Below are 22,784 nucleotides of genomic sequence, written 5' to 3'. Positions count from 1 at the left end.
TCTGTGCTTTTCCTCCTCTGCCTCTCCTTCCCAGGGTGCTCTTGAAGGTCAGACAGGACAAGCCCTCTATGATTCTAATAGCTCCAGATTGGCCACGTCAGCACTGGTACCCTCTGCTGAGGAGTTTAGTACGGGAGCCTCCTTGGCCTTTGCCATCAATTCCACACCTTTTGTCCCAGGCAGGCAATCATTTCCTCAACGTCAGGATACAGTCTCTGCATCTGACAGCCTGGCATCTTCTGTTCTAGACCCTGGAGGGTCGCAGCTTCCTCAACAAGTTTTGGATGTTATTTTGGAGGCCAGATGGCCTAGTACAAGGAAAGTTTATGCTGATAAATGGAGGAGATTTTTTCTTTGGAGCCAAGCAAAGAGCTTTGATGTTTCAGTACCTAATTTGAGTGTTTCTCTTCAGTATCTTACAGAATTATTAGACAAAGGTTTGTCTTTCTCCTCTGTAAAAGTTCATGCTGCAGCCATTTCTGCTCACTATGACTGTGACCCACCATTATTCTCTCATTCTTTGTTTAAGCAATTTCTTAGAGGGGCAAAGAACATAAGACCCCCACGTAGAGCTCCTACTCCTTCCTGGGATCTCAATTTTGTGTTGGAGAAACTCATTTTACCTCCTTTTGAACCTGCAGCTACAGCTGAGTTGAAGTTTTTGTCTTGGAAGACTGCTTTTTTGTTGGCCATTACATCTGCTAGACGGGTATCTGAATTACAGGTTTTAATGGCAGTTGAACCCTTCCTGATTTTTCATAAAGATAGGGTATCCCTGCGTACTAACCCTACTTTTATGCCTAAAGTTGTTTCAAATGTGGCCTTGAACCAATCTATTCATTTGCCTACATTTTATGCTGATCCCCAAAATAAAGGGGAAAAAATTTTGCACTCTTTGGATATTCACAGGCAGTTGCGTTATTATTTGAGCAGAACTAAAGGGTTCAGACAGTCTCAACAGTTGTTTGTTTCTTTTGCTTTGAGTTCTCAGGGGAAACCTGTTTCTAAACAAACTATTTCTAAGTGGATTGGCCTTTGTATTGCCTTTTGTTATTCTCATCATGGTAAGGAGATTCCGGCTGGAATCAGGCCTCATTCCACTAGGGCTACTGCCACTTCTACTGCTTTTTTAAGGGGTGTAGCTACTAAAGATATTTTGGAGGCAGCTACTTGGAGTTCAGTGCACACTTTTTCTAAACATTACCATCTCCCTCTTTATTCCAAATCTAGGGCTGGGTTTGCCACTGCAGTTTTGCAGGGCATGTTAGCAGCTCCCAATGCTTTATGATTTTGCCAACCTCCCTTTACCTTTGCTTTGGGATTCTACCCACAGGTTATGACTGCAGCAATGTGAGATGAAGAACATAGTACAGTTTTGTACCTACCATAAATGTAGATGTTCGAAGATCCACATTGCTGCAGTCCAATTTTCCCTCCCTCCTTCCCCTCTGTAGTTTGGGGTGGTTGTGTGGTTTGGGTTGTAAATATTGTAAATATTGTTTGTACATGGGTGGTTGGATGCTTTTTTATTTTCTGGCTATGGCCTTTCTTTTTAGGGCCTTCTGACATCTGGGGCAAGAAAGACTGAGGATATGACGTCGGTCATGCGCTTTAGTACCACGACGTACTGACGTCAGATCTAAGCGACCATGACCGACGCCAGCCTAACACTTTGGTATTCGGGCCGACCGAGGACAGCGGACTACCCACAGGTTATGACTGCAGCAATGTGGATCTTCGAACATCTACATTTATGGTAGGTACAAAACTGTACTATTTTTGCCAACTGAACGTAATCCCCAAGAAACGGCCCAAGGTGAACGTGGCGTTGAGCGCCTGGAATAGTAGATGCTCGGAGGTGGCAGTAAGGAGCCAGTCGTCTAGATATGGAAACACTTGGAATCCCAGACTCCTCAGGTGAGCAGTCACCACTGCCAGACACATGGTGAACACCCTGGGGGCTGTGGTGAGACCAAAGGGCAGTGCTCGGAATTGGAAATGACTGACTCCGAGGCGGAAGCGCAAGTGTCTCCTGGACTCTTGAGCTATCGGAATGTGATAGTAAGCGTCCTGGAGATCTATGGAGCACATCCATGCATCTTTCTCCAGCAATGGAAGAATGGATTGAAGGGTGACCATTCGGAACTTGGACTTTTGCACAAAATGATTCAATGAACTGAGGTCCAAAATGGGCCTGAAGTCCCCTGTCTTTTTTGGTACCAAAAATAATCTTGAGTAAGTTCCTGATCCGATCTGGCCGGTGGGGACAGGCTGGATGGCTCCTTTTTCTAGCAGCTTTGAAACCTCTATTGCTGCCTGATCCCGCTGACTGGGTGGTACGTCCGGGACTTCCCTTAAGGAAAGGGGGGGCTTGTTGAAGGGGATGATATATCCTCCGGTAATAATGCGAAGCACCCACTGATCGCTTGTTATGGATTCCCAAGCTTGTGGGTGCGCCAAGAACCGACCCCCGACTGGCTCCGGAGCTGCACAGTCGGGCAACAACTCAGGGACGCTGGTTGTATGAAGAACCACGAAAGGAATCGCGGTCTCCAGAGTTACGGGGGCCTCTGCCACCTCTGGGGCGGCGTCTTCCAGAATCCCCCCCCCCCTGCCTCTGGAGGGGGAATCACTGGGTGGAGTAGGGAAAGACTTCTGGGATTTTCTGAACCACATTTTCCCTCCTCTCTGAGCCTTGGGGTAAGGCCTAGAAGGAGCGGAAAAACGGGCCCCAACGGCAGTCAAAGTCTTGCCCTCCTGCTCGCACCGAGTTAGTGTGTCCTTCACCTTGGGTCCAAACAAAGATGACCCATCAAAGGGGGCGTCGGCGAAGGAAGACTTGAAGGCCTCCGCAAATGAACACAAGCGTAACCAGGCGTGTCTCCTGAGGGCAACGCCCGTTCCGCTACTCTACTCGCCCTTCGCCGCATGAAATGAGCCTCATGGACGAGTTCACGATGGATAACAGGGTAGTCATCTGGGCGCCAACAGCCGGGGCCAGCGCCTCAGGTAGATTACCAGTGAGGGAGTCATTTAGCTTTTTAAGGATGTCCCTTTGGAGCCTAGTAAAATGACATAAATAATTCAGCGACCGTAAGGTAAAGGCCGCTGACGACAGGGTACGCTTCCCGTACCTATCCATTCTCCTAGAATCCTTATTAGGAGGGTGGACAGACGTTGAAGCCTCTGCCACGTCCTGCTGTGTGGCAGAAGCCACCACCATAGCATCTACCGGAACACCTTTCATCAGAAATTCCTTCTGGGGGGGGGGCTGAAAGAAACTTATTGGGTCTCGCAGGCACCGGTTCCACAGAATCTGGGTGTTCCCACGCCCTTCGAGAAACCAAATCAAGGAGATCATCGAAGGGCGGAGACACCCAGGAGGCGGAGGGCTGGGCCCCGAAGGCCTTGAGGAAGACTGACTCCTCAGCTGAAGGGGTTTTGGCCTGCCAATCTCCTCTCTGTCTCAGAATCTCCAGGATATCTGAGAAAGAGATATCATCCGAAGATGATTTGGGGGACCCTTCTGCGTCATCGAGGTCAGTATCCGATGTAACAGACTCATCTTGGGAGTCCACGTGCTTCCTCTTGCACAATTTCTTCCGTGGGGGCTCGTCCGAAGCAGTTTCGGACGGACCCCCCGGAAGAAGGGAACCCCCAATGGGGGTATCCTCAGGCCCTGGGGCCCCACTGCCGGGGGACTGCAATACAACAGAAGCACCAGTCTCCAGATCTAGGGACGGTGAGGTAAAAGCCTGCTGAGCCGGCAAAGGCATGGCCAGCGCGGTCCTCATGGCCTCAAAGGCCGGACCTCCAGACTCCATGGAGATCACTGGTCTAGAGGCCACGATGGCACTGGGAATTCCAGCAGCCGATGCTCCGAGGGGAAGACTAGGCACCGAAGCACCCAGCCCCAAAGTGTTCCCCTCGGGCCCGACTGAGGAAGTCCCAGTACCAAACCCTGAACCCGAGGACAGGGTAGGAACCATAGTCGGAGCCGACAGACCTCGAAGGGGTCTCGGCTCTGACCGCATGGCTCCGCATTGCTCAACCATCACCGACTCCAACGGTTCCGAGGAGGTTGGAGGAGGAATCGAATATGTCGGAGGGGGGATCGGCTCCGAAGCCAACTGGGCTGGAGCCGAGACCATTTTAGCAAAAACTGGAGACTGGAAAAGCCTCTGTATCACCCTATCCAAATCCTGATCAGACAGTTTCGAAGATTTAGAGGAGGTAGACAGACGAGAAGACTTTCCTCTCGGCTCCGAGAGAGTAGGGGACCGGCTCCGAAAAGGCTCCAACACTATCGGCGCCGGATCCACCACAGCATGGACCACTATCGGCGCCGAAGGAGCTTTCTTCGGAGCCGAGGGGGAAGAGTCTGAGCTGCACACCTCCACCGGCTCCGAGGCCATTGGAACCGATGGAGGTGATTCGCCTCTCGATACTCCAACCTGCGGCTCCGAAACTAATGGAGCCGAGGAAGGAGGTATCGAGGCAGACCCTTCGACCCCGAAGTCAGTGGAGCCGAGGAAGAAGAGGTCGACTTTTGCTTTTTAGCAGTCGGTTCCGACAGACTTGTCGGAGCCGACGATCTTTTCTTTTTGGATGTAACAGGAGACTCTAAAGCTTCTTCAAAGGAGGGCTTAGTAAGACCCTTCAAAATGAGTTTATTTTTGCGCTCTTGAAGAACCCTAGAGGAGAAAGCATGACAGACACTACATGTCTCCTGTAGATGTTTAGGCCCCAAACAGTACACGCAAATGGAATGACTGTCTGTAATAGACATTTTGTAATTGCACCGAGTGCATTTCTTAAATCCTGACTTCTGCTCTTTTGACATAATAAAGTAGAAGAGATATGACAAGCAGTATAACTGACAAGGCTTGCGCTAACTGTAGAGCGCGAGAAACCAGACACGAGCTCTGAGAGGAAAAATTTACCTCACAAGAGAACACAGTGAACACACACACACCACAAGAAAAACAACGGTCCAAAGCCCTCTAATTTAAACGGGCTTAGCCCGAAGAAAAAATAAAATTAACACCAACACTCAAAAAATAGGGCAAAGGCCCTCTAACTTAAACGGGCCTTGCCCGACAGCGAAATAAAGTACCAGTACTACTTCAGACACAAAGTTATATAACTAAAATACACAATTTACAGAAAGTAGCTGTTAAAACAGCTGTTTTATGAATATTCAGAGGAAAAAAGCCAAGGTCAAAGACCAGTAAAGGTAAAAGAAACCACTTAGCTCCAGCCAAGTCGAGACCACGTCCAGCTTGTAAAGCGGCAAACGAGATCTGGGGAAGCAGGTGTAGTGCATCCTGGGATAGGGAGTAGCCCAGCCAATAAGAGACTTCGTTCTAGTGTATTAGTTGGCCGAGTCGGAGCCGATGGATCGGCTCCGAGCCCATCAGTTATGAATGTAGGCGAGATAGGATCCCATTACATCATGGAACGTTATGGTAGGTACATAACTTCTTAATGTTGTTGTCAATCTCGCCTTCATTCTTGCTGGATGGGACAGCGTCCGTAGCACCTCTATCCTGGGTGGCTCAATGGAACAGACTCTTGAGAACGGTGGAACCAAAATTCGCTCTGTCTCTGGAGGCCAAGTCTAATTTGTAATGTGAAACAAAGGTATGAGGAGAGGCCCATGTGGCTGCTGCGCAAATAGTGTCTATTGGAAGTCTAGCCTGAAAAGCTGTAGATGTAGCTAGAGCTCTGGTAGAATGGGCTTTTGGCCTAGAAATCAACTCTTTGCCTCTGAGCTGATAAATGTAAGTAATCACAGAAGACAGCCATCTAGATAAAGTCACCTTGGTGACTGGAAGGCCTTTCCTGTTCTCTGCATAGGATAGAAACAGTTGATCAGATTTCCTAAGATGTTTAGTTTTGTCCAGATAATATCTGAGTTGGCGGTGAACATCAAGATAATGTAGTTTTTGTTCCGCTCTATCAGAATAATTTGGGGAAAAAACTGGAAGATCAATGGATTGATTTAAGTTCGTCTGCGATGCCACTTTGGGTAAGAAAGACGGATTAGTCCTTAGAGAAACCATGTCTTTGTGGAAGATTAAGTAGGGAGGACGAATGCAGAGAGCATGAAGCTCAGATACTCTCCTGGCAGAAGTAATGGTGACTAGAAAGAGTGTCTTCCAAGAAAGAAATTTCAATGAACAGGCAGCCGCAGGTTCGAAAGGGGGAAGAATCAAGTATGTTAAAATTAAATTTAGATCCCACTGTGGTGGGGGGGTCTCTAATCGGAGGTTTAAGTAAAAGATACCTCTAAGGAATGCCTTGCAAAGTTTATGTGACATAATGTTGTGGTCCAAAAAGCCTATATGAAAATTCGAAATGGCTGCCAGCTGAACTTTTACTGTGGAGGAAGAAGATCCTGAATGAAAAATCTCGGCTAGGAAGTCCAAGACCGAATGAATCGGAGCAGTGTAGGGGTCTATATTCCTAGCTTTTGCTCAGAAGGAGAAACGTTGCCATTTACTACTGTAAATCCTTCTGGTGGAAGATTTAAGGGAAGCTACTATGATATCCCGGACGGGATTAGAAATCATAGGAAGTCTGTCTAGGGATGGAAGTGGGGCAACCAAGCAGTGAGGTTGAGAGAAGGTATGGATTGGTGCAGCTGCCCCGACTGGTGGGTCAGAAGATCTGGAACCGGGTCCAGATGCCATGGCTGTACCAAGAGATAACGATGTAGGAACGGAAACCATATCTGTCGAGGCCAATAAGGGGCAATGAGAATCAACTTGGCTCTCAAGGCGGTTGCTTTCTGAATTACTTGAGGTATCAAAGGAAAGGGGGGAAAGGCATAAAGAAGTCCCTGGGGCCAATCTTGGGTTAGAGCGTCTCTGGGGGGATGGCCTGGAAGGGGGAAGAGAGAGAAGAAGTCGGGGCATTTGCTGTTTTGAGGTGTAGCAAAAAGGTCGCAGCAAGGAAGGCCTCACTCCTGAAAAATCTCTTCCGTCACTGATTGTTTGAGAGACCACTCGTGAGGCATGAGAATAGCTCTGCTCAACCTGTCCGCTATGATGTTGGATTTCCCGGGGATATGTGTTGCTATCAGAAACTGCTGAGAAGAGATTGCCCACTGCCAAAGTCTGAGAGCCTCTCGACACAGTGGAGAGGACTTGGTTCTGCCCTGTTTGTTGATATACCACACTACGGACATATTGTCCGTTTGGACTGCAATAGTTCCCAGGGGAAGAGAGTCGTTGAGGGCTTGCAACGTTAAAAGCACTGCTCTCATCTCTAGGACATTTATGTGCAGGTGGTATTCGAAAGGTTGCCAAGTGCCATGGACCATCCTGCCCTGATAATGCCCCCCCACCCGATCAGGGAGGCGTCCGATGTAACCGTGGCGACCGGGGCAGGAGGAACAAAGGGTCTGCCCTGATGGACTTGAGGGGACGATATCCACCAGGTCAGATGCCTTTTGCAAGTTGGAGTTATTATGATCCTGTGATGCATGGGAAGTTATTGAAAGGACCATTGGGCAAATAGCATCCATTGTAGAAGACGCATGTAAAAGTGGGCAAGGGGAAGAAGTGTTATGGCGGCCGCCATAAGACCCAATACTTTCAGAGCAAATCTGGCCTGAAGTTTGTTGCTGAAGAGAATCACCTGGACGTGATTTTGAATGTCCAAGATCCTTTGGTCTGTTAACTTTGCTGAAAGTTGTACAGTGTCCAATTTTGCGCCTATAAAAGTAATAGATTGACAAGGCGACAAGGCAGATTTTTCGAAATTTATAGAAATCCCTAGCCCTCTGCAAATGTGAATGGTGTAATCTTTGGCTTGGAGAAGTTGATGCCTGGTGGTGGCAGTGAGGAGCCAGTCGTCTAGATATGGAAACACCTGGAATCCTTGACGTCTCAGGTGAGCCGTAACCGCTGCCATACATTTGGTGAACACTCTGGGGGCTGTAGTGAGTCCAAAAGGCAGGGCCCTGAATTGGAAGTGACTGGTCCCCAGCTGAAAGCGGAGAAACCTTCTGGAGTGCCTGTGAATTTTTATGTGATAGTACGCATCCTGAAGATCTACCGAGCACATCCAATTGTCCTTGCCCAGAAAGGGTAGAATGGACTGCAGCGTGACCATCCGGAATCTTGTTTTCTTTACAACCTTGTTTAGTTTGCTGAGATCTAATGTTGGTCTCCAGTCCCCTGTCTTTTTTGGTACTAAAAAGAACCTTGAGTAGATACCAGATCCTATTTGGTCTGCTGGGACTGGCTGGATGGCTCTTTTTGCTGGCAGTTTATAAATCTCTGGTATTGCTAGTTCCCTTAAACCGGGTGGAATGTCTGGAAGGGTTCCCTCTTGCTGAGCTGGGGTTTGAATAAAGGGAATTTTGTAACCCTCGGATATGATCGACTGTACCCATTTGTCTTGAGAAAGGGAAAGCCAGGCTTTGGGGTACAGCGATAATCTTCCCCCGACTGCCTCCGAAGGTGGACAATCGGGCAACATCTCAGGGATGCTGGAAGGGTTTGTCAGAGAGAGGCTCCCTGCTACCCTGATTCTGCGGACCCCCTCTGCCCCTAGGGCGGCGTCTGTTGTTGTTACCCCCTCTGCCTCTGGGGGTAAACTGACCTTGTGCGTCAGGTGTGACTCCTTGAGATTTGCGCAACCACATTTTCCCTCCCTTCTGACCTTTTGGGTAAGGTCTTGAAGGAGTGGAGAAACAGACTCCTACGGCAGAAAGAGTCTTGCCATCTTGTTCGCATCTAGTCAAGGTGTCTTTCACTTGAGGTCCGAACAAGGTCGAGCCATCAAAGGGAGAGTTCGTGAAGGACGCCTTGAAGGGATCTGCAAAATTACAAAGCTGCATCCAGGATTGACGTCTTAAAGCCACTCCTGTGCCTGCGGCCCTACTCGCTCCATCGGCTGCATATGAAATGAGCCGCATGGAGGAGTTAACAATGGAGTTTAGGATTCCTAGCTGTGAGTTAATCTTATCCTGAGACCCAACAGCTGACGGATCCTGTAAAACTTCTCCCAACTCTTTAAGAACATCTCTCTGAAGGCGGGTGAAGTGACACAAGTAGTTCAGCGATCGCATGGCAAAGGTCGCTGAAGAAAAAATCTGCTTGCCATACCTATCCATAGTCCTAGAATCCTTGTTAGGAGGATGGACAGGTACTGAAGGATCAGCTAGTTCCTTCTTGGTGGCTGCAGCCACCTCCATGGCATCAACCGGGACACCTTTTGTCAAATATTGCCTATCAGGTGGGGCCGTAATGAATTTAGAAGGCCTCCGAGGAATAGGTTCCACTGAATCCGGGGCCATCCACGCCTTCCGAGCCACCACGTCCATAAGAGGGTCGAAAGGCGGAGACACCCAGGAGGTGGAGGGTCGAGACCCGAACGCCTCCAGGTATACTGACTCGTCCTCGGAAGGATTAAGGGAAGGCCAGTTCCCCCTCTGCTTAAGGAGTTCAAGGATGTCTGAGAAAGAGACATCCTCAGAGGGGGACCTTGGGGATCCCTCCGACTCATCCAAGTCAGTATCAGATGTAATAGACTCGGGGGAGTCTAGATGTTTCCTCTTACATGTCCTCTTACGCAGAGGTTCACCTGACGGATCAGGAGAAGCCTCGGAAGAGGAAGATATTCCCAATGGGGAAACCTGAGGCGTTGGATCTCTGGGTCCGGGAGCAAGAGAGTGGGAAGAGACGTCAGCAGGCACTGTAGTGGGAGGAGCTGATGGAACTGACCGTTGACTACGCCCAGGGGCTAGTACACTCCTCATCACCTCGAAGGCTCCCCCGTCAGAGAGGCCAGAAGGTTCCCGCTCCGAAGAGATGGGAACTCCAGGCCTCACCGACAGGGACGGCTCCGAGGCAGATGTCGGGGCTGAGCTTACCAACGCCGAAGCCCCGAGAGGGAGAACGGGGTCGGACAAGGGTCCGATGCCAGTCGCCCCCTCGGAGCCGACGAGAGAGACCAGACGCCCAGATCCCTCCAATGAAGGCCTCAAGGAGGAAATCGGAGCAGAGGACAACGGAGCCGAAAGGGAGGGTGGTATCGGCTCCGAAGTTACAACAGTCACGGCTCTGAGGAGCTCCGGCTCCGAGCTCTGTAAGAGAGTCGAAGGAGGAATGTTAGGTGGGTGTGTGATAGCTACCGTCTGTTGAGACGGGCTATGGAGCACTTGGGCCAATGCCTGAGACTTTAATAGTCTACTCACCACTCTCTCAAGGTCGTGATCAGACAGCCTGGACGACCGAGAAGAACGGCTCCGATGGCTCCACTCCGAGAGCAGGGGTGATCTCGGAGCCGAACGTATCGATTCCAACGAGGGGGATCGTGATCTCTTTTTAGAGATAGGTGGAGCCGAAGGAGCCGAGGATACGTCGGCTCTAGCCGGAGCCGACACTGAGTGCCCAGATCTGGCAGTATCGGCGCCGGATGCAGCCGATACTGTGACTTCTAAAAGAAAAGGATCGGCTCCGGCCAGAGCCGATCTCGACACTGAAGAAGAAGAACCAGTAGCCAATGGCTTAGGACTTGAAGCCGAAGGCTTAACTGGTTTCTAGGGCTTCCCCGGAGCCGACTTAGTCGGGGAGCTCTCAGGCTTTAATAAGCCCCTCAATATTAATTTATTTCTGCGCTCCTGCAGGACTCTTGGGCTGAAGGCATGACAGATAGCACAAGAGTCCTGCAGGTGCAGAGGTCCCAGGCAGTAAACACAAGAAGTGTGACCGTCTGTCAGAGACATCTTCTGACAGCACGAGTCACACTTCTTGAAGCATGAGACCTTTGTGTCCTTCGACATAGCTGTGTCGAGGAAACACAAGTAACAAGGAAACACAGACACACACACAAAATAACACCCAATCCAATAATATAAATCTAAACAGGGATACAACACACTCAAACACACACAGAATCCCTGACAGGAAAAATTAGGAAAGGGGGAGGTTTAAGGCCTAACCTAGGGAAAGGGATAAATAACCCGAAAAATAGGGAACACTAACGGGAATAGGGTTAAATTAAACGTTAAGGTTCACAAAACAACTAAGGTAATTAAATCTAACAGGGATGAGACTAAAAGTCTTAATTTGAAGAAAACTTACCAGGATCTGGTAAAAGAGGCACCTCTTAAGCTAAGCGGCAAACGAGATCTGGGTAGTCTCCGCCTTGCATCATGGGATATAGGGTTGCCTCGAGCTGGTAAAATTAGCTCTCGAGCTTTAGTAAGTGGCCGAGTCGGAGCCGAGGATCGGCTCCGAACCCATCCAGCAAGAATGAAGGCGAGATTGACAACTGAACATTTAGTATTAACAATGCCATTAGCTCTGGATCCCTTCAAATTAGCTAGTCAGAGATATAGACTGAAGAAGAGTTAGTATTGCCCAAAACAAGATCTGAATTCTGTCAAGCGGTAGAGAAACTGGGTCTACTTTATTTACGCAAAAGCGGAAAAACGCGAATACATATGGATCAGACCATATGCATCGAAAGTGCAAGTCGTCGAAAACTGTAAATGGAAGTCTCAGTACATGGAGATTTCCGTTTACTTCAATGTAGTGCGAGTTGGTATATTTAAGTAGCGGGGGATGTGGGGGGGTGCAGAGGGGCTTGCCCCCCTGCCTACATCTTATTTTTTTTCCTGTGTATTTTTTTAATTTATTAACTTTCGAATGTTTAAGAGTTCGATGCATATGTGTCGATCTTTATGCAGTCGAACTTTTGAACGTTCAAGTTAATAAAGTAGACCTGAAAAACTATGGATTTTTGTTGTCACCAAGTTAGTTCCTACTGCATGATCTTTGTGGGGCTTTAAAGTTCACTCTAACAGCAGAAAGAATCTTGCTCACACTTCTGTATCTTTTCTTTCAATGATGGACCAAAGAGTAACAATCTGTCAAAGGGAGAATTAGAGAAGAAGGTCTTAAAAGTGGTCCGTGACATTATAGATGGATCTAATTGCCTCTGCTGTATAAGTTCTAATATCTCACCAAAAGCGGTGGCTTGGGAGAGGACTGGGAGAGATGCTATCTACCATCTGAGTCGATATCTGCTACGATAGACTGTGACAGGAAGTCTGTGTGTCTCCTCTTACACATCCCCTTCCTCAGTACATCTGGAGGGTTATGTCCTGACTTCTCAGAGGACTCTGCCTGCTGAGGAGCAGTAGCTTTGAGAACCTAAGAATGCCTGGTAGTAGTGAGGTGAGGAGGAGCAGGAGTCTAGAGGTGGTGTTGATCCCAATCAAGTCTTTGTCTCAGCTCTTGGTGGTAGGGCAATCATCCTCCCAATAACCAGGTAGGCTGTTCCAACCTCCGCCAGATCTGAAGATGCCTCTTCAGCAACCAGATCTGTTCTACCCGGAGGAGAAATAATCAGAGCAGAAGACCGCACCCCTGAAGAGAAGAAGGTGAACGCCTTCAAGCTGAAGATCAGAATAGAATACTAGCATAGTTAATCTGTACTGTATGTCTGCCCCTTTGTCTTAAAAGACCCCTTTTTTATTGTTACCCTCCACCCATCTATTTTTTTTTTTTTTTTTTTTGTATTTTGCTTACAAGAAAAAGACTGATTTTGTTTGACTTTTTTTTGTCTAACAGGGATGTCTATAAGATTCGTATTGAGGTACATTATATTACTTTCCCTCTGTCTTCATATTGCTTGAGAACCTGGGGAACAGCCAAACAATACCTCCTTACCTAAAGCTGAATCCAAGATTTTATACTTTACCTTATCAGCAAACCCTTAGTTATTTACAATAATAACTCTTCTCAACATTGTAGCAGTGGCAATGGCACTAGATATAATATCTCCACAATCATACAAGCTCTTCAAAGCATGTCTAGATACCTGAGAAAGGATAGAAAAAAGAAGTTATGTACCATCTGAGTAGTTCTACTTCATTTGTCTTCAACCTGTGGGATACTGGATCCGTAACGGATCCAAGCTGGCAATCTTACTAGTATCATACACCTCCACTACCTTTGAACTCCCAGATCGAGTTTGCTGATCCTTATACTGATAACTCGACCTGAAAAAATACTTATGACCTATAACTGCAGCCCGCAGGCTGTTCACATGACAAGGTCCAAGGGAAGGAGGGAGGGACGGTTGAAGGCAAATGAAGAAGAACTACTCAGATGGAACGTTATGGTGAGTACATAACTTCTTTATCTGAAGTAGTTTACTTCATTTGGTCTACAACCTGTGGGACAAAGTCCCCAGCTACTAAACTCCTGGGTGGCCCTCATGGAAGGATATTCCAGAGCACTGCAAAACCAAAGGATGCTCTCCTTCTGGAAGTCAAATCCAATTTGTAATGAGAAATAAATGTATGAGATGAGGACCAAGTAGCTGCACAACAAATATCATCCAAAGACAGTCTAGACCAAAAGGCCGCAGATGTAAGCCATGGACCTAGTGGAATGAGCTTTCACCTGACCTGAAGGAGACATGCCTCTGTCCTTACAAACTTGCAGGATGCATGAAAAAATCCATCTAGCTATAGTGACCTTTGAGATTGTTTTCCTCAAAAAAGGTTTACAGAAGGATACAAACAATTGATCTGATTTACAGAAAGTTTTTGTCCTGTGTAAATAGAATCATAACTGTCTATGAACATCCAACATGTGGAGATTGTATTCCATCTTGTTAGTAAAATTAGGAAAAAACACAGGCAAATTAATGGTCTGATTGATATTGGCTGGTGATGCTACCTTAGGAAGAAAGGATGGATTGGTTCGAATGGAACCCTATCTGAAAAATCATGTAAGAAATTTTGATGGACAATGCCTGCAATTCTGAAACCCTTTTTGCAGAGGTAATAGCCACCAGAAAAGCTGTTTTCCACGATAAACATTTTAGATCTGCAGTTGCGGCAGGCTCGAAAGGCGGACCGACCAAAGCTTGAAGAACCATAGTAAGATCCCATGGGGGAACAGGATCGTTGACTGGGGGGGGGGGGGGCTAACAAAAATGTGCCTTTGATGAAGGCTTTACACAGTCTGGAAGACGCTGAAGAGGCAGAATTCTCGCCCACATGAAAATGAGAAATGACAGCCAACTGAACTTTGACAGTAGAAGAACTAGCTTCATGTTGAAAAATATCAGCTAGAAAATCAAGAATGGCAGAAATAGGAGCCGTGAAAGGGCCTAAACGCCTTTGAGAAGCCCAGAAAGAAAAACGTTTCCACTTGCTGCAATAAACCTTCCTGGTCGAAGACTTATGAGCAGCTACCTCTAACTGAAGAGGATAGTCCGGGAATCCTAGCAATCACTGGAACTGGAGCAGCCAAGCTGTGAGCTTCAGGCTGTCCAGATTTGGATGAGGCACCCCCGAAGGGTGTGAAATTAAATCCTGAATGGGATCTAGGATCCAAGGTGGAGCCAGAAGGTGATACCAAAGGTAGGGAAACCATACCCGGCAAGGCCAGAATGGGGCAATGAGGATCACTTTGCTCTCCAGTTGATGAGCTTTCTGTAGAAACCTTGGAATGAGAGGTACTGGCGTGTAAACATACAGAAGACTGTAAGGCCAAGCATGAACTAGAGCGTCTCTGGAGGACTCCCCCAGCAGGGGGTTCAGAGCGAAAAACTTGCTGCACTTCACATTGGAAGGAGATGCAAAGAGATCTCAACAAGGTTGACCCCACTTGCTGAAGATCTGTTCCGCTGCTGACAGATTCAGAGAACACTCGTAAGGCATCAGAAAGGTCCGACTTAGCCTGTCAGCTAGGATGTTGGACTGTCCCGGAATGTGCGTTGCGATGAGAAACAGACCGGTAGAGATCGCCCATTCCCACACTCTCATGGCCTTACGTCAAAGGGGGTAAGATCTGGTCCCTCCCTGTTTGTTGATATACCAGACCACTGACATGTTGTCTGACTGAATAGCAATCGTCCCCAGAGGAAGAAAGGCATGAAGGGCCTGCAACTCTAGAAGGACCGTGTTCATCTCTAGGACATTTATATGCAAGCTGGTCTCTATGGGGGACCACAGGCCTTGGACTGTCCTGCTCGAACAATGTGCCCCTCCACCCAATGTAGGAGGCATCCATGATCACTGTGGTTTGGGCCGGGGCTGGAACAAAGGGTTGTCCCTCCAAAATGTCCGGAGAGCTCATCCACCATATGAGGGACGACCGACAGACTCGACTGAGTTGAATTGGATATGTCAATGGCAGTTCCAACAGGAACAATTGTACAGCTAGAGTACACTGTAGAATTCTCATGTGTAACCGAGTACACAGGAGAAGAGTTATGGTCGCCGCCATCGAGCCTAGGCCCTTAACACCGATTCCGTTGTTGGAAGATGAGAACGGTAGATCAGGGAGACATGCATCCTCAGGTTATAAACTCTCTCTGAGGGCAGGAACATTTTGCACTGAAGAGTATCTATCCTGGCACCAATATAGTCTTTCACCTGTACAGGATCAAGGAGAGATTTGGATGCTTTGATTGTGATCCCCAAACGCAAGGCAAGAGTCAGGACATAATCCCTGGTTTGGGAAAGTAGATGCCTGGTGGGAGCAGTGAGGAACCAATAGTCCAGGTATGGATAGACCTGAATCCCCTGAAGCCACAGGTGAGCCGCTATCACCACCATCACTTTGGTAAACACCCTGGGAGCTGTGGTGAGACCAAAGGATAGGGCTCAAAATTGGCAATGATTGACTCCTAGCCGAAAGCGGAGGAACCTCCTGGAGCTTCTGTGCATTTGTATGTGATAGTAAGCATTCTAGAGGTCTAATGAGCACATCCAGTCGTTCTCTTACAGGTGTGGCATGATAGAATGTAATGTGACCATCCAGAACTTCTCTTTGGCAACTGACAGGTTCAGGGTAGAGAGGTCCAGAATGGGCCTCAAGTCCCCCATTTTCTTTGGCACCAAAAAGAACCTGAAGTAGAAGCCTGATCTGGATGGATCTGGGGTGACGGTTTTGATGGCTCATTTTTCTAGTAGCTTGGAAATTTTCTGTGCTGCTGCCTCCCTCTGCGTTGGTGGTACATCCGGGAGGTGTCTGGAAGATATAGGGGAACCCATGAAGGGGATAGAGTATCCTCTGGATATGATTTGAAGCACCCAGCGGTCCACTGTTATAGACTAACATGCCACTGGGTGCAAGAACAATCGTCCCACGACTGCCTCCAGAGTAGAGCAGTCAGGGAACCACTCAGGGTTGCTGCCCGGGTCTGTCCGAGAAAGGTTCTTGAGACCCGAAGTTCCACAGACCCCCTCTGCCTCTGGGCCAGCATCCATTCTGTTCCCCTCTGCCTCTGGGGGAAGAAGAGTCCTGAGTGTCCCGAGAATACTGTGATTTCCGGAACCACATCTTCTTTTGACCTCTCTGGTTCCGGGAAAAGGGCCTTTGACGGTTAGAGAAGCAGATCCTGACGGCAGACAGTGTCTTCCCGTCCTCCTCACTCCGGACTAATATCTCCTTGACGGTCTTACCGAAGAGTGTAAACCGTCATAAGGGGCATTGGCAAATGACGCCTTTAAAGGTTCGGAAAATTGACATAACCTGAACCAGGTGTTACACCTCATGGACACGCCAGACCCAGCCGCCCTAGCCGCTCATTCCATAGCATGGGAGAGGAGTCGCATGGACGTGTTAAGATACTGCTTTTAAAGTGGCCATCCTCGCGGAGAATGAAGCCTTGTCCTCCTGCGACATGGACTTGGGGGGAGACTCCTCCAGCTCATTTACTAGGTCACGTTGGAGTCTGGTGACATGGGCCAAGTAGTTCAGCGCCCTAATTGAAAAGGTAGCTGAAGTGTACACCCACTTCCCTAGGCGGTCCATCATCCATGACTCTCGGTCAGGAGGGTGGACCAAGGAACTCTTCTGGGCAAGTTCCTTCTTAGTGGCTGCTGCCATGGAGTCCACAGGGGAGCCCTTATTCCAAGTTGTGCTATCTATGGGGGGGTTCTTAGGATTTTGTCAGGTCACTTTGGAATAGGTTCCATGGTGTCCGGTTCCTTCCATGCCCGAGGGAGAGGACACCCAGGAAGTAGATGGGCCCATGCCGAAAGCCTCCAGGAACACAGACTCATCAGAAGAAGATTTGGGGGCAGACCAACCACCATGCTGGCACAGGAACATCCTTGATGTCTCCAAAGGAGACATCCTTTGGGGGGGTGAGGGGGTGGTGACCTTAGGGAACCCTCTCCATCATCTAAGTCAGTGTCCTCGGTGAGGGACTCGGGGGAGTCCAAGTGCCTCCTCTTGCATGTATGCTTGCGAGGCACATCTCCGGTGGGGCTCTCCGGGAGGAGCTCACAAGCCATTTGTTCCTTGGGGGGGGGGTATCTGGGGCTCTTCAAGCACGGGCTGTTCCACTGGTAAAACAATGGGGACTGTAGACAGAGCCGAGGGGGTCTGGGAGGAGTCCGAGGGGGCGGTCAGAAGTCTTGATCAGATGGAAAGAACCCTTTCTACCACGTTGAATGCCGAAGGAGAGCAAACCTCTTGAGAAACCAATAAGGAGGTCGGTCTCCGCGGGTCCGATGCGAGAATTGGAGCCAGGCCCGAGGTGGATGGAGCTCCAAGGGAGAGGACCTGGCCCGACAAAGTTGAAGCCAATGAGAAAGGTTCCACTCCCTCGGATCTAACACAAAAGCTCCGGCTCTGAGAGCGGCTCAGATCAGAAACTCTCCAGACAGCTGTTGGTGTTGAGGAAGCAGGTACCATTGGTGCTGACCCCCTGACCAAAGCGAAATTTGGATCCAAGTACTCTCAACCCGAAGGTCGGATTGGAGAAGGAGAAATGGGTTGAAAGAAAGGAAGCAAGCTCCCCCCTCCAGAGGGAGAGGGGCCTGGCAAGACCCACATCTGGGTCTGTGTACGGATAAATCGCCTCATCATCTTATCCAGATCCATATCTAACAAGGAGCGTGTGGACCATGATGAGGTCACGGACGCCGACCTGGCGGGTCAGGGCACCGAGGCCCGAGACGCTGGACGTGTTTCCTCCGGCTCCGGTGAGAACCTCGGAGATCGGAGCCAAGGGGAGTTACAGATCCGTAGCGTCTTACTCGGAGAAGCGAGGCCCGGGGACCTCTTCCTCTTTTCCCTCATCTTTGACTCCCCCCCCCCCCTCTCTCTATACCTCTCTTCTGCTCCGCTACCAGAGGCTTTAGTACAGGAGGTTGAGTCCCAGCCTGGGAGGGAGGAGAAGCCACAGGAAGAGAGGAGGGAGAGGCGCCACAGCAGCTGCTATGACCGAAGCTGGAGACGAAGAAACAGAGTCGGAAGGAGGAAGACCTTTGATGGCCAACTTGGCCTTCCTATCCTTTAGGGTGCGGAGGTTGAAGCCTGCACAAATACTACAATCCACACTCAGGTGGGCTACTCCCAAGCACGAAACACATAGAGTGTGGCCATCTGGTGGGGATAACTTATGGCCACACTCTGCAGCACTTGAAAACAAGCTTTTCAGCCATCCTAAAATCTAGAAAGATAGCCTTAGAAAAAAGACAGGCAAGTTTTTTCTAATTAACAAACACACACATACCCACTCACCACACTCGTCTACAGAAAACACTGAGGGGGGAGGAGCTACTACCTACACCACAGAACAAACTACTCTAACTAACCTAAAAACACTAACACTCGACGCACCAAGAGAGGGGAGGAGAAAGGGGACCTATACTAACACTAACTGAAAGAAATTTAGAAAAGTTATTTACTCACAAAAGGTTTTAATCCCACTGACTAGCTGGAGCTCAGAAGACACGACGCTGAAGCAATTTGCGGCAAACGAGATCTGGGGATGGAAGGCAGTGGAGGTGTATTATGGGTAAGAGGAGGAGTTTGGAGCTCAGAGCTGATGCTAGTAAAAGTTGCAAGCTCGGATCCGATACAGATCCGTAACCCACAAGTTGAAGACCAAATGAAGTAAACTACTTCATATAAAAAGTTAAGTTCTTACCATAATTTATTATATATTTATTTTACATTTGTTAACTGGGTTAGTCCAGCTGAGCTTTAGCTCATTTTTCAGTGCAGACCCAAAGAGAAAAGTTCCGCAATCAGTATTAAAATTTTACATGAAGTCACCAAGAAAATTGCATTGGCAGCTAAAACAATTAGAGAAATAACATTTTACAATAACATTTTACAGATAACAGTTGGGTACAAATGTTAGAGATCAAACTGCAAAAAGCATTTACAATAAATCATACAGAAAAGCAGTAGAGTACAATGTCAGAATTTTTACAACAAAAACTTAGGTGCAATGTCAATGTAGGGAAAACAGTGTTCATTATTTCTAAGTAGTTATACACAGTATAGGTACAGATGGAGTAGTAAGGTAATGCAGAGATTAAGAGAGGTAGATGGATATTAAGACAGACAGTAGAAGAGAAAGAAGGGATGAGAGACAAGCTAGGGTTAGGTAGTTTCAGGGAGGATTACTACAATGGCAGAACCATTTATTTATTAGATATGTTGTCCATCTTCATATTTCATTAACTGTGGGTCTCGGTTCCGACTGTCAGAACAAACCCTGGACCAAAAGGCTTGAGAAGTCGCCATTGACTTTGCAGAATGAGCTTTAATAGGACCTGACAAGGATATGTTTCTGGCCGAAAAGACAAAGGAAATATAGTTGTTCAACCAATCTTCATAATGGATTTTCCTTTTTTTCCTTCAGTGAGGGACACAAACAACTGCTTAGATTTCCTGAAGGATTTAGTTTTGTCTAAGAAACGTAATTTTCTATGTACATCCAGCAAATGAAGGGTGTACTCTACTTTGTTATGATAATGAGGGAAAGACAGTAAGATTGACAGACTGATTACTGTTACCCCCCTTGGCTACCTTAGGCAAAAAAGATGGGTACATACACAAGTTTACCCTGTCTTTGTGAAAAAATAAATGCAGGAATTTAGAAGAAAGAGGTTGAAGTCTGAACACTTTTTGCAGATGTGATAGCCACTAGAAAAAGGATCTTCCAAGAAAGAAATTTTAAGTCAACTGTTCAAAGGGAGGATGAATCAATATTTTCAGAATAGTCAGGTCCCATGGAGGGGTAGGGTCTTTGATCAGTGGCAAAGCAAAAAGATGCCTCTAAGGAAGGCTTTACAAAGTTTAGATGATGCCTGATGCCAGCTGAGAGCTGGACCTTAATGGTGGAGTAGCTACTGCCATCATGGAAAAGGGATGCCAAAAAAAAAATCCAAAATGACCGCAATAGGAGCCTCAAAAGGGTCTCCCTGTTTCTGCTGCACCCAGATGGAGAATCTTTTTCATTTACTTTTATAAATCCTGTGGGTTGAAGACCTAAGGAAAGAGATAAGAATTCTTTGAACAGGAAAATAAAGCCTGGGACATCTTGCCATCATGAGAATTGCAAAAACCATGGGGTTAGCTTCAAGCCCTGAAGGCCAGGGTGGGGATGCCTTGACGGGTGAGAAAAGAAGGTCTGGAATCGGCTCCAACCTCAAAGGCGGGCATATCCGGTGAGACCCAAGAAAGGTAAACTAGGTTTTTCAGGGCTAGAAGGGGCCATTGAGGATTACACTGCTCTTCAACCTGACAGCCTTATGTAAAAACTTGGGAATTAATGCCAGAGGAGGGAAGGCATAGAGAAGACCAGGAGGCCAGGCATGGACTAGACAGTTTCTGGGTGACTGCGTTGAGGAGGAATCAAGGCAAAACACCTGTTGCATTTGTTGTTGAGAGGGAACACAAACAGATTGCAACAAGGCTGACACCATTTCTGAAAGATGAAATCTGCTGTGGAGTAATTGAAAGACCACTTGTGAGGCATAAGTAACACTCGGCTGAGCCTGTCCACTTATATGATGGATTCTCATGGAATATGCATTGTTATCAGAAAGCGGTTGGTAGAGATTGCCCACTGCTACACCCTCTTGTTTTCTGACATGGGGGTAGGACCTGTTTCCCCGTTTGTTGATGTACCAAACCAGACATACAGTCTGTTTGTATCGCAATAGTCCCTGGATGTAGAAGGCTGTGAAGATTTTGCAATGTTGGAAGAATGGCCCTCATCTCCAGTACGTTGATATGCAAGTTGGTCTCTTGGGGTGCGCACATGCCTTGAACTGCCCAACCCAAACAAGGCCCCACCTCGCCCCATCTGGGAGGCATCCATGGTCAATATGGCATTTGGAGGAGGGAGGATGAATGGCCGTCCTTGAGAAACATTTGGAGAGTGAAGCCACCAAAGCAGAGAATCCTTACATACTCAGGAGAGTTTGATGGGGAAACTCAAAGGATTCCTGAGAAGAGACCATTGGACCGTTAATGTCCATTGCAGGATCCACATGCGTACGCATGCAGTAGGTCGAAGAGTTATACTGGCTGCTATCGGACCCAACTACCTGAGAATCAAGCTGACCGGAGGGGTTGGGACAGACAGAATCTGCTTGACCTGAAGTCTTAAATTTGCAATCCTCTCCATAGTTAGAAAGGCCTGGAATATCCTTGTGTCCAGACATGCTCCAATAAAATCTATAACCTGAATTTGGCTGCAGCTGATATTTCTGAATATTGATTGTGATTCTTAAGAGTGGAGCCAGATATAAAAGATAGCCCCATGGCCTGGATCAGTAGATGCTTGACTGAAGCAGTCAAAAGCCAGTCACCCAAATAAGGAAAAATCTGGAAACCTTGAAGCCTGAGCTGCACTACCACAATTGCCAAACATTTGGTGAACACCCTGGGGGCTGTGGTGAGGCCAAATGGCAGAGATCCAAATTGGCAGTGACTGTCTCCCAGCCTGAAATGTAGATATTGTCTGTAGTGGCTGTCCATCTTTATGTGGTCGCACACATACTTCAGGTCTACAGAGCAGATTCAATTGCTCATCCTCAGAATTGGTAAGATGGATTGAATCATGACCATCCTGAACTTTGTGTGCTTCATTGACTTGTTCAAATTGGTCAAATCCAGAATTGGCCGTAATTCCCCTGGTTTTTTGGGGGGACTAAAAGGAATATGGAGTAAACACCCACTCTGATTTGATTAGAGGGGACCTTTTGGATGACTCTTTTTGTCTAGTAGTTTTTCGATTTCTAAGGCCACATCCTCAGTCTGACTGGATGGAACATAGGGCAGTGATTTATTTTTTTGTTGCTGTTGTTTGGGAATTTCTAAAAAGGGAATGTAGTATCCTTTGGCTATGATCCTTATCACCCAGTGATCATTTGTAATGGCTTCTCAGGCTGTTAGGTGCAGGGAGAAGAATCCCCCCCCCGACTGCATCCAGTGGGAGGCAGTCAGTCAACTGTTCAGGAGCACCGGAAGGGTCATTCTGAGAAAGTTTCCCATGACCCTTGGTTTTGCAGACCCCCTTGGTTGCGTCCATGGCATTTTCAATTCTGGTTGCCCCGGCAAAAAAATCTCTCTGCGCATCTTAAAAAGGACCCTGCGACTTATGAAACCACCTCTTTTTACTTCCATGCTGTTTCCTAGAAAAGGACCTTTGTAGGGTAGAAAAATGGAAACCGACAGCAGACAGTATCTTTCCATCCTTTTTGCTGCGGGATAGTGTCATGAATTGTAGGCCCAAACAAGGTGGCGCCATCAAATGGGATGGTGATAAAGGATTGTTTGAAGGGCTCAGCAAAGTCACACAGCCTCATCCAGGCATGACGCCTTATGACAATGACAGAACTGGCCACGCTTTAAGTACCCTCTGCAGCATGGGATATCAGCCTCACGTACACATTAGCCAGTGATGGAACGGTGGCCAGTCTGGAGAAATAAGAAGTTATGTACCTACCATAACGTTCCATGTTAGTTGTCTTCTCTCGCCTTCTT

This window comes from Protopterus annectens, chromosome 8.part0, assembly GCF_019279795.1.
Source record: "Protopterus annectens isolate FY-2018-M chromosome 8.part0, PAN1.0, whole genome shotgun sequence".
NCBI classification, from domain to species: domain Eukaryota; kingdom Metazoa; phylum Chordata; order Ceratodontiformes; family Protopteridae; genus Protopterus; species Protopterus annectens.
The sequence above is the reverse complement of the archived record's forward strand: the minus strand, read 5'-3'. Positions refer to the sequence as shown.